General features: G+C 42.7%; 1 protein-coding gene and 1 long non-coding RNA gene across 8 annotated transcripts in view; one reads left to right on the top strand and one right to left on the bottom strand.

Annotated features, from left to right (window-relative positions):
* Positions 1 to 3,779, top strand: part of LOC144317031 (uncharacterized) — a 69,962-nt gene extending 66,183 nt beyond the window's left edge. The window contains exon 3 of the transcript XR_013382902.1: positions 2,814 to 3,779. The gene's annotated coding sequence lies outside the window, so the exon portion shown is untranslated. The remainder of the gene's footprint in view (positions 1 to 2,813) is intronic.
* LOC144317032 (uncharacterized) overlaps positions 1 to 19,861 on the bottom strand; it is a 65,155-nt gene extending 45,294 nt beyond the window's left edge. For 4 of the 7 annotated variants that reach the window (XR_013382907.1, XR_013382908.1, XR_013382906.1 and 1 more), the window contains exon 1: positions 19,723 to 19,861. This is a non-coding gene — a long non-coding RNA (uncharacterized LOC144317032). Of the gene's footprint in view, positions 1 to 1,686; positions 1,739 to 13,508; positions 13,635 to 19,722 lie in introns of all 7 variants that reach the window. The other 3 variants (XR_013382903.1, XR_013382909.1, XR_013382910.1) reach the window with 3 other exon arrangements.
* Positions 19,862 to 20,440: the final 579 nt, after the last annotated feature.

Below are 20,440 nucleotides of genomic sequence, written 5' to 3'. Positions count from 1 at the left end.
TTGTTTGGAGGTAGGTAGGGGTATGCTAGGGGCCAAACTTCAGTCCTCCCATCTCTCATCTCCCTGGGAAAAGCTTACTTGAATGATTTATCCAGCATCGCACAACCTGTTAATGGGACTTTGAAAGGAAAGCCCAGGACAGGCTGCTCTTTTTTTTTTTTTCTGCTGCTGCTACAACACAGGAGCCTTTCCATCACATAACACATGACAAACAATGGACAAGCAGCAAAATATTTCCCCCTAGCCAAGACATCAAACATTTTGAGAAAGGACAAGCATGGGGAGAGTGAAAAGTGCACAGTTTTCAAGTGCATTCTTCCGGGTTTCAATCCAGGTTTTGATCATTTATTTGCTCACAAGTTTCCATTAGATCAATATGCTTCATTAGCCTTCCTGTTCGCTCTTGTGAGAAAAATACAAGGGCCAGGGAAAAGTGGAGGGGAGATGAGCAAGCGTGTGATTTGCTAGAGAGATTAGAAAATCTCGTTAGGATCAATTCTATGTATTCACACCAACTCCCTAACTATTCCTCACCTCACCCCACAAAAACAGAGAGAACAGAGGGTAGGATAGAAATAAAAGAGTCTTCTAATACCAGGCATTAATAGGATTAGATATCACCAAACTGGGCCAGAAATAATGGATGGCAACCTCACCGTTGTACATCACCCCTAGTATCAATTCCTTTTTCTTTGTTCTCAACATCAGTGAGACCCACCCACAAGGGGGAAGATTTCCTCCCAGTGTGAAGAGACTTCCTAACAACTAAGAAAGTTGGATGTTTTTTCTGCTGAAAGGTTACATCTTGTTTATGGGTTGGGTTCTCTATTTTAAAAGTTCACGGGAAGAGGGGCCCTGTGGAGATGCATTATTCCCCATTCCCCCTAATTTAATCCCCTCATTCAATTCTCATTTTCTTTTCCTGTCTGCCTTCACCCTTTCTCATTCTCTTCCCTTCTCTCTTCCTGTTTTGCACCTCCATTTCATTTCTCTCCGCCCCCCTCTTTTAGCACATCAGTCTGTGTTTAGGGTATTTGATGTATTTCGGCAAAGTGACAAAGTCTCAATTCTGAAAGTCTGAGGTCTTCATTCTGAATTTTGCTTTGCCGGATGAAAGATCAGTTTAACTTTAAGAACTACAGGTGGTCTAGTGTCCCTTCTCATATCCACTCACCAAACAAGGTGGTCATATGTCTTTCTAGAGGTATTTTATAGGGCTGAATTTAGTATACATGCAATTTATGTATACGGGTACATTAAAGAATTTTCTGGATCTGTGTAGTGGCCTTTGAAGTCTCTTCTGCATGTTAATTTCTCTACTAATCCAGATGCCACTGCTCTTTGTGACATTTCGGAGAGGTCACTGAGCACCATCCTTATAACTTTCCAGAGAAGAACAATGAAATACCAGCACAGAACTATTTTTTTTTTATTACCTAACCTTTTAGTGTTTTCTCCTTTCAAGAAAAGTCACTCAAGTCCTAAGAGGTCTTACCAATAATACTAATTCCTCTCTAATGCAGCCCTACAGAGAATGTATCTGTGTCCACAGATTTATACATTTCCTGTTTTACTTGATTACTACCCAGAAGGAACTACCTTGAGCTCTCTGCCTCTGAACTGATCTTTCTGGCCTTTCCATAATTATGCAGTTCAAAGAATTATAGCTTCTACAAATGAACTTACCTTCTGACTTGGAATTCTAAGAGTTCTAACTTCAGTTAGCCTATATATAGGACTGTAGGGATTTGAAAGAGGTAACAAAGATTAGAGACAGTTATATATTTCAAAAACAAAATATCAGCTTAAATTAGAAGCTGGAAACAATATTTTTCTTTTAGCAGAGTCTTGAAATTTGCTAATAAAATGAAAAGTTCATAAATTCTTGAGGATTAACCTAAAATATTAAAAATTTCCACACAAATTTAACAAATGATCTCCATGTGTCTACCATGTGGTGACTTTCAGTTTTGGTTAGCACAAAAATAAGTTTTCTGACACTAGAATGGTTATTTGGAATTGGCTTTATACTGTATAAAAACAGTCTTACGCACCATGGATAGGGAAAATCCATGTGTGTTTTAAAAAAATCCTTCAGATATTTTAGATTCTTGCTCTGTAAAATAAATGTAAGGATAATTTATATGCTTAGTATAAAGTTGCATTTGTTGTTGAAACTTTGAAAAAATACAAAAGAATATAAAGAAGACAATTGACTGATGATTTCCTCCTCCAGATCCCCACTGTTCATATTTTCTTCCAGTCTCTTGACTATGCATCTATTCCTTGTTTTAAACTTTTACTATCCTGTTTTATGCAGTAATACTTCATGCTAAGGCATTATTCAGTTTTTCACAATAGGGAGGGGAAATCAAGACAGAAGAACAGGAAGACTGCAAGAATCTCTTACTTCTTTTTTTTTTAATTTTTATTTATTTATGATAGTCACAGAGAGAGAGAGAGAGAGGCAGAGACACAGGCAGAGGGAGAAGCAGGCTCCATGCACCAGGAGCCCGACGTGGGATTCGATCCCGGGTCTCCAGGATCGTGCCCTGGGCCAAAGGCAGGCGCTAAACCGCTGCGCCACCCAGGGATCCCAAGAATCTCTTACTTCTGATCCTCCTGATGGCTGACATTATTCCCCCACACCTTCCTCCCCAGAGGCACTCCCTCAAATCAAATAGAATAAAAAAAGCTCTTCCAAACCAGAAAAGCATTATAAGTGATTCAGTGTGAAGAAAGTATCAATATTCTGTATGTGGATACCTAGGTAATTTGTGGATTTTAAATTTTTGATTGTCATCTGTTTCTAGGCCTTTTAAAAATCGTGAACGAAGGAGGAGAAGGAGAAGAAAAAGAATTTTTTTAATCACCTGAAAACACCTTTTAGATTCTAAAGCAGGAATAATCATCATTCTGATCCCCCTGCCATGTAGTACTCTCCAGTTCGGCCTTCTATTTTTATAAGACATTTACTGAATTTCGGCAAGTTTGAGTAAATAATATGCTTTTCCAAGATAGATTGCATCATTATGGCCTGTAACTTGAGGCAATTAAGTTTATCTTCCTTTTCCTATAATTTTAAAGGGAAGAGCACATTTGCCACAACCCGTAACACGTATAGTAAGCATTCAAGCCTATAGTAAGCACTACGCTGTGAAAACAGAAGTCTGTAAGCCTCCTCAGAAAATGGCCACTGTCACCCTAGACCTATTTGCATCAAAGTCTCTAGGCATGACATTATTGTGCCCCTTCAGTGTGCTATTATGTCATCATGAGAAATTATACCTCTGGCTTCTGTTTCCAGCACTTTGGTAGATTAGATGCTGCTATGGTTAATTTTATGTGGCAGCTTGGTTAGGCAATGGTGCCCAGTGTTTGGCCAAAACACCAGTCTAAGATGTTGCTGTGAAGGTATTCCTTAGATGTGGTTAAAGCAGATTTTGAGTAAAGCAGATTACCCTCCATAATATGGGTGGGCCTCATCCACTTGGCTAAAGGCCTTAGGAGAAAAGACTGAGGTTCCCTGAGGAGGAAGAAACTCTGCCTTCAGACTTGCTTTTGGATTTTAGACTACAGCATCGACTCTTGCTGGCATTTCCAGCCTGCTGGCCTGCTCCATGGATTTTGGACTTGCAGCCCTCACAATCTCATGGGCCAATTCCTTAAAATCCTTCTATTTTTCTGTCTCTTATATATACTGTAATCTCTTTATATGGAGAACCCTGACTAATACAGATATCCTGAAAGATAACCTCAACTAAAATAAAATGCTTGATAAAGGTTTTTTAAAAGTGTTTCTTTCTGTTTTTAACTTCCTTAAGTAATTTTTAAGGACAACGTGGGGCTCAAACTCATGACCCCAGGATCAAGAGTCACATGCTCTATGGATTGAGCCAGCCAGGTACCTCCCACCCCCAACTGAGATATTTTTTCTTTTAAGATTTTATTTATTTATTCATGAGAGACACACACAGAGAGAGGCAGAGACACAGGCAGAGGGAGAAGCAGGCTCCATGCAGGGAGCCCAACCTATTCCGATTCTGGGTCTCTAGGATCACTCCCTGGGCCGCAGGCAGGCGCTAAACCACTGAGCCACCCAGGGATCCCCTCGATTGAAATATTTTTAAAACATCTTTTTAGGGGCACCTGGCTGGCTCTGTTAGTGGAATCTGTGGCTCTTCATCTCAGGGTTGTGAGTTTGAGTCCCACTTTGGGCATAGAGATTACTTAAAAAAATTTTTTTAAATTTAAAACAACAACAAAAAAGCCCCATCTTTTTAAATGCATCAGTGAGCCAGCACAAATAGGAGGGATTTTCAGATCCCAAAAAGCAAGTTGAAAACAGGAACCCTAGTAGGTAAGCAAGTTCCAAAGCCAGCTTTCACCCTGAGAGTTTCTGTCAGATTCTGAAGATCCTGAATCTCAACTTTGAGATAATGCTCAGAGAATGCCCAAGGTAAGGAACTGATTAGGAGAATCCTTGCATAAAAACTAAAAACACAAGGGGCTATATCCTCAGTGTAAAGATAAATTTAAAAATTTACCGGTAAATATATTTGCTATCTTACAGTTGATGCTGGGAAGACAGAAAGAAAACAAAACTTCCCTAAGAATTAGGAAGCACAGCTAGGTCTCACACAGGTTTTTCTATCTGGACCCATACCACTTGTGCAGTCAAAAAAACGTTAAATCCTAATAATAGAGTATCTCAACATAAAAGGATCCCAGGTAGTACAACCAGGTGACCTGACTAGAAAGGGCAAATGCAAATCCTCTCTGCACAAATTCATCTTCTACTTTGGCTTCTAAGAATCCCCAGAAAGAAAGCACCAAGACAATGAGAAGCTCAAAGGAGACAAAACCATCCCAAAGCCTAAGAAGAAACATGAAGGGAAAATCAGAAAAAGCAAGTCGCAGACACCAAAAGCAGTCCCTCACACCCATCAAATATTGACAGTATTAGTGACCAAATACAAATTTTATATGGTTGATGATAAATATAAAAGGAGCTTGTAAATATTAGCACGGAGTAAGAGATGGTGAGGAACATCCAAGCAGATCTAAAATGGAACCAAACAGTACTTGAAGAAATGAAAAATAAAATGATTACTTTTTAAAATGAGGGACTTAAACAGCTGCTTAGACCCAAAAGAAAAGAGAATCACTGGGAGACCTGATGGCTCAGTGGTTGAGTGTCTGCCTTCCAGCTCAGGTCCTGATCCTGGGATCCTGGTATCAAGTCTGACATTGGGCTCCCTGTGGAAAGTCTGCTTCACCCTCTGCCTATGTCTCTGCCTATTCTCTGCCTCTCTCATGAATAAATAAATAAAATATTTTTTTTATTTTTTTTTTAATTTTTATTTATGATAGTCACAGAGAGAGAGAGAGAGGCAGAGACAGAAGCAGGCTCCATACACCGGGAGCCCGATGTGGGACTCGATCCCGGGTCTCCAGGATCGCGCCCTGCGCCAAAGGCAGGCGCCAAACCGCTGCGCCACCTAGGGATCCCCAATAAATAAAATATTTTTTAAAAAAGTAGAGGAGAAAAACAGATCACCCTGTAAATGTGCTTTTCAACAGCAGTAAAAAGAACCAAACAAAAAAACCCCAAAGATAGTTGATCTTATCATCAATGTGTTGAGAGAAAATAACTTCAAATCAAGAATTATAGCCCCAGTTAAATACCTAAGAATGAGTGCAAGACATATTTTCAGTCAACCAAAAACTACGAGACTCTAACACCAACAGATCTGCAATGAAGAAAATTATAAAGGATATAATCAGCAAATATATAGGTAAATATTTGGGTAATCTAAATAAATTTGTTTATATTAATAATAATACCTATTCTGTGGAGGGAAAGGGATTAAGCTATAACTGGATCCCAGCACTAGAAAAGATGAGATGAAAAGATTTCTAAGGTTCTCATATTGTTCAAGAGGCAGAAAGATTAGTAGATTAGTAGATACTCAAAAAATATAACTTCCAAACAAGAGCAGGAGGAAACTACTAAGAGGGAGGAAAATCCTCAGCTGATATAAAAGAAGCAAAAAAGAAAGGAATGAAAAATAGAAATACAAAGCACCAAAAATATGGTAGTAGTAAATCCAGCATATCAGTATGTACAATAACATAAATGTACTAAAGACTCCAGTTAAATGACAAAGATTGTCAGATTGAATTTGTTTTAAAAGTTCTATACTGTTTACAAAAGATTCTTAAAACAAATACAAGAAAGTTTGAAAGTCAAAGGGTGGAAAACCAAAGAAGCCAGCTAGTTTCCCTAAATTAATATCAGAGAAAACAGACCACAGCCAAAACATTACTGGAAATGAAATGAATTGAGACTGAATTCACCAGAAGATATGCCAATTCTACACTCATATCCCATATGCACCAACAATCACATACTTTTCTTTACTATCAGGGAAAATGTAAAGTCACTGCCAGCACCACTGCTATTCAATATTGTATTTGTGTCCCTAAACCATATAAGTATGAAAAGAATAGAAACTAAATTACAGATTTAAGGATGAAAAAAAGAAAGATAAGAAACTGTCATATTTGCAGATGATATTATTGGCCACATAGAAAACTCAAGACAAAATACAGATAAATTATTAGAATTCATAAGAGAGTTTTTCTAATCACTATACATTTCTATAGAGCAAAAACAATAAGAAAACTGATTTTAAAAGAATGCCATTATAAGAGCAAAAATATATAATTTAATCAAAGTTGTGTACCTCATTTGTAAAGGAAAATTATACCTTATTTTTTGTAAGATTTTTTATTTATTCATTTGAAAGAGAGAGAGAGTGCATGCACATGAGTGGAGGTGAAGGGGCAGGGCAGAGGGAGAGGGAGAAGCACACTCCTTGCTGAGCAAGGGAGCCCCACATGGGGCTCAATCGCAGGACCCAGAGGTCATGACCTGAGCCAATGACAGACGCCTAACCATTTGGACCACCAAGGCGCCCCAAATGAAAGGCGCCCTTGTTGAAACACCATTAAAGAAGATTTAAATAAATAGAGAAATATCACGTTGTTAGTAGGAAACTTTGATAGCATGAAGATGTCAATTCTCCTCATTTTGACAAAATCCAATTCCAATGAAAAGCCCCAGCAATATGTTTTATGGAACCTAACAAACAAATTCTAAAATTGAAATGAAAGAAGAAAGGATAAAAAATTGTCAAGTCTCCCTAAGAAAAAAGTATAAGGTAAGGATAATTGCCCTCCCAGATATCAAGACGTAGTCTGTAAGCTATAGTAAGAAAATGAGATACTGGCCGAAGACTAGACAGAGGGGCCAAAGGAATACAATAGAGAACCTGGAAACAAATCAATACATATATAGAGACTTGTTTGTATAATGTAGCGGGCACTAGAGATAGAAGATTCGATCAATTACACTAGGAAAATGTATTAAGCAACTTTGAAAAAACAGAATTGGAGCCCTACCTCACACCATGCACAAAAATCAATTCCAGTTGGATTAGAGACTTAGACATGGAGGGAAAACCTATAAAATTTTTATTTATTTATATTTTAATTTAATCTATTTATTTAAAGATTTTTATGTATTTATTTGAGAGAGAGACAGAGAACAAGTGTGGAGGAGGGGCAGAGGGAGAGGGAGAAGCAGACTGCCTGCTGAGCAGGGAGCCCAATGTGGGGCTCCATCCAGGACCCTGGGATCATGACCTGAGCCAAAGGTAGGCGCTTAACCAACTGAGCCACCCAGGCTTCCTAAATCATAAAACTTTTAGAAAACAATTCAGGAGAATACCATTACAACCTCATAAAAGGGAAAGTTTTCTAAAACAAAACAGAATTATCAGTTTCTGGAGGAAAATATTGATAAATTCTACCACATAAAATTAAAACTTTCTCCTAAATCAAAGACATTAGGAGAGTAAAAAGACAGTCACTGAAGGTGAGAAAATATTTTCCATACATATAATTTTTTTAAGGGTTTTATTTATTTATTCATGAGAGACACACACACACACACACAGAGACCTAGGCAGAGGGAGAGGCAGGCTCCCCGCAAGAAGCCTGATGCACTACTCGATCCTGGACCCCAGGATCATGCCCTGAGCTGAAGGCAGAGGCTCAACTGCTGAGCTACCCAGGTGTCCCTGCCATACATATAATTAAGACAAAGGATTATTAGCCAAAATAGTTTGGGGTTTCTTTTAGATTTTATTTATTTATTTGAGACAGAGCACAAGCAGGGAGGAGGGTCAGAGGGAGAGGGAGAGGGAGAAGCAGACTCCCTACTAAGCAGCCCAACACAGGGCCGGATCCTAGGACCCCAAGATCATGGCCTGAGTTGAAGGCAGATGCTTAACCAACTGAGCCACCCAGGCGCCCCCCAAATAAAGTTTTTAAACTTCTATGAATCAAAAGAAAAACAACCGTATGGGAAAATAGCAAAAATCACATAGTTCATAAAAGAGAAAATAAAAATGGCCCACAGACACCTGAAAAAGACTCCACCCTAGTAGTAATCAGAGAAATGCAAATTAAAACTACAAAAAGCAATTTCTCCAATATGCATTATAAAAATTTATTTTTATTTTTATTTTTTAAAGATTTATTTATTTATGCATGAGAGACATGGGAGGGCGGGCACAGAGACACAGGCAGAGGGAGAAGCAGGCTCCATGCAGGGAGCCTGATGTGGGATTCGATCCTGGGTCTCCAGGATCCTGGGTCTCCAGGATCACACCCTGTGCTGAAGGCGGCACTAAACTGCTGAGCCACCGGGGCTGCCCCCATTATAAAAATTTTAAAATAAGTCTAATAAGTGTTAACAAGGATGGAAGCAACAATAATTCATCACTTCCTGGTAGGAGTGTAAATAAATACAACCACTAAGGGAAATAGTACCTAGTAAAATTGAATAAGAAAGCAATTCTAAGGGTACCTGGGTGGCTCTGTCAGTTAAGCGTCTGACTCTTGATTTAGCTAGGTCATGGTCTCAGGGTTGTGGGACGGAGCCCCCCCCCCCCCAATTGGGCTCCAAGCTCAGCAGGGAGTCTGCTGGAGATTCTCTCTCTCCCTCTCCCTTTGCCCCTTCCTCCTCCTGCCCTCTAATTAAAAAAAAAAAAAAATTCTATGTCTGGGTTTATATGCTAGAGAAACTTTGGCATATGTGCATACCAGGAGGTATGCACAAGAGACACACATAGAAGCATCTATTATAATTACAAAAGAAAGAAAGGAGAGAGAGAGAGAGAGAGAGAGAGAAAGGAAAGAAGAAAGAAAGAAAGAAGGAAGGAAAGAAAGAAAGAAAGAAAGAAAGAAAGAAAGAAAGAAAGAGAGAAAGAAAGAGAGAGAGAGAGAAAGAAAGAGAGAGAGAAAGGAAGAGAAGAACCCAGATGTCTATTCACAGTAGTGAGGACTAATCACTGTGGCATGCTCACTCAGTAGAGTTCTCTACAACAGAGGGAAGGAGGAAACCACATTGGCTGGATGTACTACAATTAATTTAATACCAACATTAAACAGTGTTGAGAGAAAAAACACATCACTGCAGACTCCAAAATATATGCTTCTGTTTATATCAAGTTTTTCTTTTTTTTTTTTTAAGACTTTATTTATTCATGAGAGACAGACAGAGACACAGGCAGAGGAGAAGCAGGCTCCATGCAGGGAACCTGACGTGGGACTCGATCCAGGGTCTCCAGGATCAGGTCCTGGGCTGAAGGTGGCGTTAAACCACTGAGCCATCCGGGCTGCCCTATATCAAGTTTTTCAAGAGCAAAACTCCATACTATATTACTTAGGGATATGTACATAAGTAGTAAGCTTATAAAGAAAATAAACGAATGAGCAAAACACAGCTCAAGGTGCTGATGACTTCTACTATGTGTTGGTGGGGAGAAGACATGCAACCCAAGAGGGCACAAAGAAACCTCCCTACTACTGAGATCCTATTTTTAAAACATAGCTGTTTGGGGGCAACAGCTGGGTGGCTCAGTCTGTTAAGCAGCTGCCTTTGGCTCTGGTCATGATCCCAGCATCCTGGGATGGAGCCCCGCATTGGCCTGCGTTGGGCTCCTGGCTCACTAGAGAACCTGCTTCTCCCTCTCCTGCGCTTCCCCCTGCTTGTGCTCTCTCTCTCTGTCTCTCTGTCAAATAAATGCATAAAATCTTTTTTTTTAAATGTAGCTGCCAGGATATGAGCATTTATTTTTATTTCATTCTTTAAATTGTGTAGATACCTTCATATGGTATTTTATATATATGATACATTTCACGATCAAATGTTAGCTATTTTATTTCTAGAATCTTGGCTATTATACTAAAGCTCAACGGCTATGTCTCCTTTGTTTTTCCTCTCCAAGGAAAAGCCATTAGAAAACGCCATTCCTTTACTGATTTAAAAAATCTAGTCCAAAAAAAAAAAAAAATCTAGTCCACTCCTAGATGGAGCGCTCCTTCTTTTTGGCTCATGACTACCGTATTCTAGGTCCAGTGCTGTACTTGCCCCTGCACTGCCATTATCAGAGGTCAGATTTCTGTACTTTTCTGGCAACCTAACTGAGGGTACCAGGATCATTCTTTCTTTCCTGCAGTGTTTGCTCAGCCAGCAAGTATAAGTGAAAAAAAATTGAAGTTTAATTATAATCAGATCTCCAGGAGTTTTTTTCCTCTAATGATGGTCACATCAAATGACTCCAAAGTAATTCCTTCTAAAAAACAGAGGGTAGTAATTCAAGGCCTTCAAAGCTAACCAGAGTGACGAAACGGCCCAATGCCAGTACATCATCCCTTTCATGAGTGGACCTTATTAAAATCACCTTGTGTCCCCTTCTCTGATGAATTTCTTCTGTAAAATATAAATGATAAGCAACCATGCTGGGTGTTCCTAGAAGCTGTGGTCATAAGCTTTCCATTAATAGACAGTTGAGCCCATCATCAGTTTTGTCTACACCTACACACTGAGGTTGGAAGCTTCATCACTCTGATTCATACTTGTATTTTCTTTTTTTCTTCCTAATAATGCAACATCTCAATCTTTCCACCCTCACCCAACTTTCCCCGGCATGGACACACTCAGCATTGTCACACTTGGACAATAGAAGTTGAATATTAAATACATTTTTGGTAGGCTTTAATAACTTCCACAATAAGCTGAATGTCCTATCATTTATTTGCTTTGAACTTGCAATGGCGTCAATAAACTCAAAGAAAGCACGCTGAGAATGGGTGGAAGAAAGATGTTGATCCCCCCAATCTATCTTTTGGAAATTCAAAATACACAATGGAATAACAGCTGTTCTAGATTTCCATCAGAGATTAGCAGATAAATTATTATTGAAATTCAAAGTTGTGACATCTTTAGATAAATATTTGCCCTTGATTTTCACAGCCTCTGATTCAACAGAAATCTGGAAGGGTCCCCAGTCTGGCCCAGAAAGGATCGTTTTCAATCTACGCTGTGGTTAAAAAGGAGCCCAGGCCGAATCGTACCAGCAGGTCCCTCTTGGGCTGTTGCTCCCTGATGTCAATGGCTAGCTCTCTCTGCCTGCAGCCTTGTTTCAGCCTGCCCCCCCCCCAAGGCTTGTTCACCCCTCTTCCTGAGCCTGCCACAGATTCAGCACCTGCCATCAGAGCTCCCCTCCAGCGTGCCCACCTAGACGCGTGCCAACACCCTGGCCTGATGCCTCTAGGGGGTCTCTATAGGAAAGCCTAGCTGTTGAAGACTTCAACGCACCAGCCTGAGAGCACGCAAGTGCCTGCTGATCCAAGAGCAGAAGTATCTTCCATAAAGACCTTGTAATTTAATCTCTTAGCGGAGGCTCGAGCCCTCCATCAACAGATGGCTTCCCTTACACCTGCGCGTGGTCCCTCCTCCCAAGGGATTCACTGGGAAAGCCGGTCCTCCAAGAAGACTATTGGCCTTTGCACTAGCCAGGAGGACTGGGGTGTCTGGTATGCAACCATTGCCTACCCAGCTTGGAACGGAGGCTTGGAGGCAGAGACTGCATCGAGTCTTATTATTAAAGGAATCTCCTGCCTCTCCCAGTGTCCTGCTGAAGACCCCTCTGCACCCCTTCTCCTATCTTGAAAGGAGAGAAACAGAGGAGACTATTTCTCTATAGAGAACTCCTGGCCCCTCCATCCTGGATCTTCAGACCGTCACTACCTTGACCCTACAATTTTTAATGACTGCCACTTCTCACAGTAGGGTGGGCCTACAAGGTAATCAGTAGGACTATGGAATCCATAGTTTCCACGGGCAAGTCTGTCTTGTAACTTTACAGAAGGCTGGTGGTGCTCAGGCCTTCCTTCGGGACCCCCATCCTGGCAAGCCCCTCCCCACACCCGCTAATTGATTTGGGAGTCAGCCTTCCCACTTGTGTGTAAATTGAGAGCAGGGACGCCTGGGTGGCTCAGCGGTTGAGCGTCTGCCTTGGGCCCAGGCTGTGATCCTGGAGACCCAGGATCGAGTCCCACATCGGGCTCCCTGCGTGGAGCCTGCTTCTCCCTCTGCCTGTGTCCCTGCCTCTCTCTCTGTGTGTGTCTTATGAATAAATAAATAAAATCTTAAAAAAAATAAATTGAGAGCAAACTCGCTTTTGTCCCCGCTTCGCAGTAGTAGTTGCTCAATAAATACCTGACGAACGGTCACCCCTCCGGAGAGGCCTCTTTTCCCTCCTCCTACATCACCTGCCTGTACTCCCCCCAGCTGGGCGGCCCCGCCCCTCACCTGGGCCTCCCCCCGCGGCTGCCGGGCCCCCTGCAAGGGTCCGAGCTCCCACCTGGAGGTCAGGTGCGACCAGGAGGGCGCGCCTCGGGTCGGCACCGCGGACAGCGCAGGCCCCCGCAGCCACCCCGCGTCCCCTGCCAATCCCGTCCGCGCCCCGGCGCCCCGACACCCCGACACCCCGACACCCCTCTCCTCCCCGCGCACCCCCGCCCCCACCCCCACCCCCACCCCCCTGCGCTGCAAGAATGTGGCGCAGGAGCCAGTGGAGAATCTTGGCCGCGGCCCCCTCCCCCGCCTTATAAAAAAGAAATTGACTTTTGTTTGGAGTTTGTGAAAAGTGGGGCTCGGGGCCCAGTCAATGGGGCGCCCCGCGGCGCGGGCTGAGTGGAGCTAGCGCGAACCGCTCAGCCGCGGCCCCAATTAATCCGCCCTTTGTGCGGCCCGCGCGGCCGCCCCCGCCGCAGCAGCACCAGCGGCCCATTGTTCCCCTCGCCGGGCCGCGGGATTTACCCTTTTCAAACAGCCGGTTTTGTCCAGGGCAGTTCGAGCGGAAGTTTCTCACTGACAATTTGCCCCAAATAGATAGATTTGTCAGAAACGACCTTCGGGAAGGAAGCAAAAAGCCACCGGGCCCGAAGGTTGGGCCGGAGACGGGGGCCTCGACGTCCCTCCCGCGGCCGCGCTGCCCCCCCCCACGCGCCCCAAAGCCCCGCGGGGGTCCCCGGCGCCCGCTGGCACCTGCTGAGCCCGCCCCTCCGCGGACCTGACCTCCACTTACCCATCTGTAAAATGGGACAGCGCGGCGCTGGCGGGCCGTAAGTGCAGAGCTTTGCAGAGCTTTGGGTCATTTGGCGTGGATAACCTTCCTTTCCTTTCTCCCCACTTCCTTTTTTAAGACTCTAAGCTAAAAAAAAAAAAAAACAAAAAAAAAACAAAAACAAAAAACAAAAAAACTCTAAGCTAAAAAAACCCAACCAAACAAAAAAAAAACCCTAAAACCCTGATGAGGCCTGGGCCACGTTATGAAATGGCCCTTGAAGGTGGGGCTCGGTCACCAGTTCCGGATTGTGCACGTGCTGTTTTCTCTTCTGCCCTCCGGCTCCTCCTTAACAAAGATGTCAACCGTGCTAAATCACAGGTGGTGCCTTTGTAAGACTGGCTATTGTCCCCTCATAAGTCAAGATATAAAACGCTTTGTACTGAATGGCCCGTGATCTGGAGCTCTCAACTTGGGAGTCGGGCTGTTAGATTTTTTTTTTTTTCCCACCCACCAGAGCCGCTCTTCTCCCAAATGACCTCACTTAATAAGCAAAACCGAAATGGGGGAGGAAAAAAAAAAAAAACTAACATGCTGTTGATGAAAAGAATAGTTACTGATTTCTTCACACTTAATGGCAAGTATGAGTCTTTTAAAATACAGTCTCATACCAAACAGATCTGTGAATTTTAAGCAGAACTGAATTGTATTAATCAGTTGATGGGTTTGTTCATTTTCTATCACTAGAGGAGAAATACGAAGGTTGGGACCCCCAGCGGCTATTTCTACTGTACTCAGGCAATCTCCGGCTTTAGTTCAGAAAATTTCCTGCTAGTGGCACAGGAGAGAAAAATTGAAACAAAAAAAATCTGGTTTTTGTTTATCCATCAGGTGAATACACAATTCAGCATCATACAGAGGAAACCCTAGGTGGTCTTTAACAAGATCTCAGTGGCTAAGAGCTACAATTTAGAGAAGATGACAATACATACACAGTGTCAATAGTATTTAAACAAACATCCCAGACAACAGAATAATGGTTATTAACTATGATGCTTTGGGCTTCTGACTAATTTCCCATGCCTGTCTGCAGCCAAACAGCTGCAGGATTTTCCCCCTTTAAAACTGTTTATGCGCATCATTTTAAAAATTGCATTTAACAGCCATATCCTTCAGAACAGTCCCTCTGTGTGGAACAGAAGTGAATGGCTTAGTAATAATGATGAAGCCAGTGGCAAGAATGTCTTTCATGCCAAAAGAACTCTAACCACTCTGCTAGAAACCTACTCCTTCAAAAGCTTCTGCACCTCTCTGAAATGTGGACAGCTGTCTGATGTTGTATGCCCTGCAGTATGGGTTGACGTGTTTAAATAAAGGAAGTTCTTTAACCCTGCTCACACTTGCAGAAGTGTTTTCAAAATTGGTTAAATTGTGCAACTGTACTAAACATGTGCCCCTCCTGGGGTTTGAAAATGTTAAAGAAATCAAAAGAGGGACGCCCGGGTGGCTCAGCGGTTTGGTGCCTGCCTGCCGCCAACGGTGTGATCCTGGGGTCCCGGGATCGAGTCCCACATCAGGCTCCCTGCATGGAGCCTGCTTCTCCCTCTGCCTGTGTCTCTGCCTCTCTCTCTCTGTGTCTCTCATGAATGAATGAATGAATGAATGAATGAATGAATAAATAAATAAATAAATAAATATTTTTTAAAAAGGAAAGAAATCAAAAGAGAAGGTAAGATTATCTTGCATTATTCCTTTCTCACTTCCAGACAAAGACTAAGTTTTAAAAATTACTTTAGCAACCAGGACATTAAAATGAATGCATTCCTTGTACACTCCAAACATGCAACTCAATCATTATTGAGCTAATGCAACTGGAAATAGATATATTTAGGGACCCAAATACGTGCAGTTATGACCTTGGGTAGCTATATATTATTTTAGCTAATCAAAAATGCATGGACTACAGTTGAATTACTTCCACTATTTCCATTGTTGCTGTTGTTTAACATTTATTAAGCTTCCACTTTGCACTAAAAGATGTTCAAAACACATCAAAGAACCTCAGCCTTCACACACACACAAAACGGCATCCAAATATTTGTATTTATCTATAGAGAGATACACATATGTTGTATGTGACGTGTGTGGGTATTTCGAACATCTCGTTATTCAATGTCCTGATCTGATTTCAAATCGCTGTTTCATCTACTCCAAAATCATGTCAATTATACCTGAAATTTTAGAAACTGGGAGAAATACCAGCAACCTACCTCCTGAGTTGTGAACTGCTTTACCTGAAAGGCCAAATCCCCCCCCCTCCCAGCAGGCAATCATCTTATGCCCTGAAGCATGAGATCTGATTACCCCTATCATCATCTTAGCTTGCATAGATACAGATGTTATTAACGGCTGTAGTTTATCCAACCCTTTTTAAAAACGCAGCTGCAGCATTTGACTTGGGGACCTCCTGTGAATCCCACTGGTTGACTCCGTCTTGCACAAAGCGCGTGGGGTTTGGGGGAGGGAGAAGAGAGGGGGAGGTTTGTTTTGTTTTGGAGGGTTTTTTTTTTTTTTTTTTTTTTTTGAATCAGACTTCCCTAAATAGCCACTCGGCATCTTTGTAAGTGATGTGAATTCTGAAATTACTTACTAGAATAGGAGGACAACAGGGTACTGTGTGAACTAGATCATTTGGAAACAAAGCATACTAGAATGTATGATGCTTTTCACTGCATTGGCAGAGATCAAATATGTGATCCTGATATACTTATTCATGCAATAAAGAATTGTAGTTTATTCTCAAATATGTTAGCCACATTTAAACGGGCTACCCCGTTTTACATAACAATTGTTTCTACTAGTGTTGAAACAGTAATCTGGATAAAGCAGGTCCCTGCTGTGGAGGGACTAGAGGGATGTTTTTAAAATCTGAAAGGCCCGGATTGGCAATCTACACCGATCAAATTTAGTAATTAATTGTTCAGTCTAATCATTGACTTTTTCTCAGCGTCTACAATTAGTATCTCTAAGTAGTTCCTCTTGTAGCTCAAATCATTCCCTCCACAAAACGGAAAAAGACCTCACGAGTCTGCTCTCCATTGGGACACAGCAAATTTTAAAGACTGTCAGAGAGAGAATTTGAAGGAAAATTTGGGAAGTGGGGGAGTTGGAAGCACTAGAAATACCAAACTATTGCTTCAAGATGCATACAACACTTCTCTTAGTTCTGATTACTTCACTTGTGAGTGAATTTGGCTTCACTGGAGATTCTAGAAGCCCTTCTGAGAAATGGGATGGGAGGTAGCTCAGTGCAGTGGATTTAATATTTCAAAGAGCATTAGTCTCAGCATCAAGAGATATGGGTTCTGGTGATGGCCTCTGTCTCTAGGTGAGTGACCTAAGACAAACTTTGTCTCTAAGGATCTCAGTTTTTCTCATCTGTGAAATGATGGAATTAGAAGAGTACTGATCTCTAAGGTCCCTTCCAACTTGTATGCTCTGTAGTTCTGGGCTAAATGGAAACTGAGTCACATTGTGTCATTGACAGGAAATTAAGAGGTTGTGGAAGGCTCGGTGGCCAATCTCTCCCTGGATGTAGTCTGCTTCCTAGCCTTTCTTTTTTGTTTTAGAAAGCCAAACAATTACCTGCATTGCTTCCCACGGTTTGAAGGTCTAGAGGACCTGTCTCTACTCCCCACCAACCCCATTGCTGGGACAAAGTAAAGGCAAGCCCCGCCCCCCTCGCCCCCCACCTCAAGCCTCAGCTTTCACTGTGAGTACCAAGAAGCAGGGTCACTTAGACATTGCACATTTATAAAGCACCATTATGTGCCAGAGTGCGAACACCGACACTCCGAAGATGAATCAGGTAGTCTCTACTCCAAGAGCTCCTTGGCTAGTTGGAGAGCTGGGTATCCCTTATGTCTCTTCCAAACCTCTAACTCTTGCCATTAGGAAATAAGAAACAGACAGCTTTGTCCCTGTTGACCCATTTTCCTGGGGGAAAAGAAGGAGACCACAATATTTTCTTGCGCTTATGTTTCTGTTAACATCTTTGGTTGTTTATGTTTTAAATACATCTCAAGTGAGTCCTCTTTTAGGGACAGAGCCCAGGTCACAAATTAAAGCACTTTGACAAGAGAGCCATTGATAAATTCTTCTGGCACCAAGGCAGGCTATCAATAAATAGAATATTTTATGTAGGAAATAAAATAAGAGATGGAGAAAGATGTTTCTATTTGATCATTCTTAGGGCAAGAAGAATGTCAAACTATAGTAGGACTCAGACGCCCCTAATCTTCAGCCTGCCTCTAGACTTGAATTTCTTCAGCTTCTGTGGCTCTAAGGGAGGAGGGTGTGGATGAATGCCAAGACAATGTTATTTGTTAAGGGGGTTGGGGGAAAAAAGGGGGGGGATTTGGGGGAGAAGCCAGTCACACCAAGCATTGTCTTAATCCTTTTACTGGGAACAGTGTTTGTCTTCCCATCTGGTGGGGAAGAAGAGACAACTCTTAGCCAACAAGTCCTGGGAAATGTAAGGAACAACTTCACAATTCAGCACCATTGGGTTCTGGAGCATCTGTATCTCTGTTCTGGGTTGTTCTCAGTGTGTCTTTCCTAAGTAGAATTAGATAGGACCCAAACAGCTTGTAGAGAGGCCCTCAGCAGAATCAGGAGCAAGTTTGATGAGATGGTGTCTTTCATTCCATCACTTAGAGCAAGCCCTCACTGAGCATCTACTTTGTGCTAGACCATCTTCCCCATCCACCGGGAAAGCAACAACCAACCCAGAGGTTGACGTATGGTTTGGAAACAAATGAGAATCAGCTTTTTCCTCATGTAAACAAACAAATAAATAAATAAACAAAACTTGTGTCCAAGCATCTTTGGGAGACTGAATATCAAACCCACGCCAAGCTTAACTGGTAGCTTTTCTCAGACATTTTCTGGGTCTGGGTATCTCTCAACTCTGCTTGTCAGTGAGGTAAAGGGCATCTTAAAGAAAGGAATCTCTACAGGTAGAAGGGCCTCTGAGAGGGGGTTGATTATTGGTTGGGGAGGCCGTCTCTCTGTTCCACACCAACTTCAGCTCTGTTTGCTGATGGAAAGGCTGTTTCTTTCTCCTTTGCTGTTTTAATTAAGAAGAATGCAGGGTGGGGGGCAGTTAATGGAGAAGATAGCACCATTTTTAGCGATGCTAGTAAAGAGAGAGGTAGGGGTGAGACCGACATAACCTGATGCTAGAGGCCTGCCTTGCACCTTTGCCTCTCTTACACCATTTAGTTAATAGGACTCTACTGCCCTCTTTAAATGGATGGGAAGAGGCATTACTAAGAATAATGGAGTAAGGGAGAGTAGGCTCTAATATAAGACTGGGTTCAGAGACAACAGATTCCCCTAACACAAGACCAGCTTTTCAGGCAGCCCATGATAGCCTACTCCACTCCACACTGGTTTAGGGTCCCTTGTGTATTTCCCCAGAATGTCCTGTGTTTTAGTCCAAGCCAATGCATTTAGCACCTCTTATGTGTCTGCTCTCTCTGTAGACTCCTTGAGAAAGGGATCATGTCATGAATCTGTGACACAGAGCAGGTACTCAGGATGTGAGGAAGGGGGGGGGTGATGATTGGTGGATGGACAGAGAGACCCTTAGATTCTGTGGTCCTTCTCATAATTTTATTTCTTAACTCCTGGGCCAACATATAAACATCCTGTAATGAAAGTATGTTTTTGGTTTTGATTTTTGGTGGAGAGTCCCATACTCACAAAAGGCTAAAGAGGAAGTTAGGGGCTGTGTTTAGAGCTGGTCCGAAGGGCTTCGGGACCTCTGGGATGTGGCTCCACTCCTTCCCCAAGAAAACTACTATAAACTCATCCTTGAACTTGTCTCTGTTAAAAAGTACTGCTGAGCTAGGTGGCATTTGCCCCTTAGCAACCATTTCCCGTCCTGCACTCATAGGAAAAATCTTTGAAAGTTAAGGTTGAATCATTTACTGACAGTTGGAGCCCAGGGAGGTCGCTTGCCCAAGGTTACACAGCTAGTTGGGACAAGAGTCTGAACCTCCACCTCCTGGCTTCCAGTGGTTAGCCTTATTGTGCCTCCAGGGGCTTCTTGGGAATTCTGCAGGAGACTTTCCTCCTTTATTTATCCACACAACATTTATGCAGCATCTACAATGATTCACACTGCACGCATTGATAGAAAGACGGAAAATAACAGTCCCGAGTTTCTAACCTTAGATCCGAGGTCCCTGTGGCCTGCAGCAGCTTCCACCGAGCAGAAGCCTGCAGGCCCTTGGGCTCTAGGCTCCTCTTGGACCCCATGGGCGGGTGCACCCCAGCCCCTCCCGCCCACCCTGGATCTTGTAGCTGCCGTTGCCACCGAACCAATCATGCCAGAAAGTCATCATGATGATTTCAGAATTGCATTGTGATTTATGCAAAGCGCGCGGATAATTACAGCCGGGCGCGCAGAACACGGGACGAACATGCTGTGGGTGTGTGTGCGGTGCCTTTTGCCAGGGCTGGATGGTGTGGTGGTGCTGGTGATGGTGTGTGTGTGTGTGTGTGTGTGTGTCTATTCAATGGCCTTCTGGATGGATACCCTGCTTGATTACGGACTGGTGACAGGAAAAAAAAAGGGGGTCATTCCCATTTTGAATTTGAGACAATTTGGTGAGCCTCAGGAGTATTTCCCACAAGTTTTGGTCCCTACAAATGAGCCAGCAGGGCGAAAATGTCGGGGAGTATGGAGATGGAGGGAGGTAGTTTCACTCCTGGAGAGCCAGAGTCTTCCTACTTCCAAGCCCCCCATCCCGAAGAGCGGCTTCTGGGTCTCCTTCTTGCCACCGGCTCCTAAACTTTCCCCCCCTGGAGACAGGCCCAGGTCTAGTCTCTGACACTGGCCTTCATTTTTGCCCGAGATCCGTTACTGTACTTGGATCTCATGCTTT

The sequence above is a fragment of the Canis aureus genome, chromosome 7 (assembly GCF_053574225.1).
Source record: "Canis aureus isolate CA01 chromosome 7, VMU_Caureus_v.1.0, whole genome shotgun sequence".
Taxonomy (NCBI): Eukaryota; Metazoa; Chordata; class Mammalia; order Carnivora; family Canidae; genus Canis; species Canis aureus.
This window is presented reverse-complemented; position numbering and strand designations above follow the sequence as displayed.